The sequence below is a fragment of the Buceros rhinoceros genome, unplaced genomic scaffold, assembly GCF_000710305.1.
Source record: "Buceros rhinoceros silvestris isolate BGI_N320 unplaced genomic scaffold, ASM71030v1 scaffold30054, whole genome shotgun sequence".
Lineage (NCBI taxonomy): Eukaryota > Metazoa > Chordata > Aves > Bucerotiformes > Bucerotidae > Buceros > Buceros rhinoceros.
The window spans coordinates 14,245-15,059 of record NW_010408078.1 but is presented as its reverse complement, the minus strand read 5'-3'; positions in this window follow the sequence as shown (position 1 = coordinate 15,059).

Here is an 815-nt window from a genome sequence, read left to right as displayed (position 1 = left end):
AACACTGGACTGCGTTGAGACTTTACGTTCTTCCTTCAGGAGCCTGAATCTGTCGCCGCGCTTTCCTGCAACGGAGCGTGTCGTAGTCCCCTTGCAAAGAAGGGCACAACGGTCACCCACGTGGAGCCGCAGGAAGTAACGAACCAAGCACACTTCTTCCGGCTACTCCTCCCTGTTCTCCAGCTGGTGAGAACACAGAGCTGCGGAGAAGAGGAAGGTACATCCACCCTTCTTGAGAAAAGAGCAACAGGAGATACCTGCTAGCGTTACGGCCAGCCAGGCTGGAGCGCTCCTCCCAGTTCCAGATGAAGCAGCACTGCGGGCTGCCAGCACCCCCAGCTCTGCCTGTGCCTGCAGCGACGCAGACGGGAGCAGGACATCCCGGGCTGCAGCTTCCTGAAGACACCGGAGACCTCCTGCAGAGGACGTTTGACATCTCTGCCCACTCCCAGCCTATTTAATCTGAAATTCCTGGGCATTGATTCAAGGGAAGGTGAGTTAAACTCTAGGAACTCCATCCCAGGAAAATCCTTCTGTGAAAGCTTTCACCATCATCCATCCCCAGGCTCCTAAAGGGATGAATTTAAGCAGTTTCATCTTTCAACCCACACCGCCAGCAAACAAGACTGGAAGCAGGTCTGGTCCCACCACCGTTTCTGCTGCTGACAACGTACACCCTGCCAGAAACATGCCCAGAATGGGCTGACGCTACAGCAAGAGGAAGCAGCGAATACTGACAACTTCACAGCCGAGGGGCCACCATTCCACCCCTGCACCTGAGGACCCTGGCCATCCACAGTCGCTCTTCAGAACTA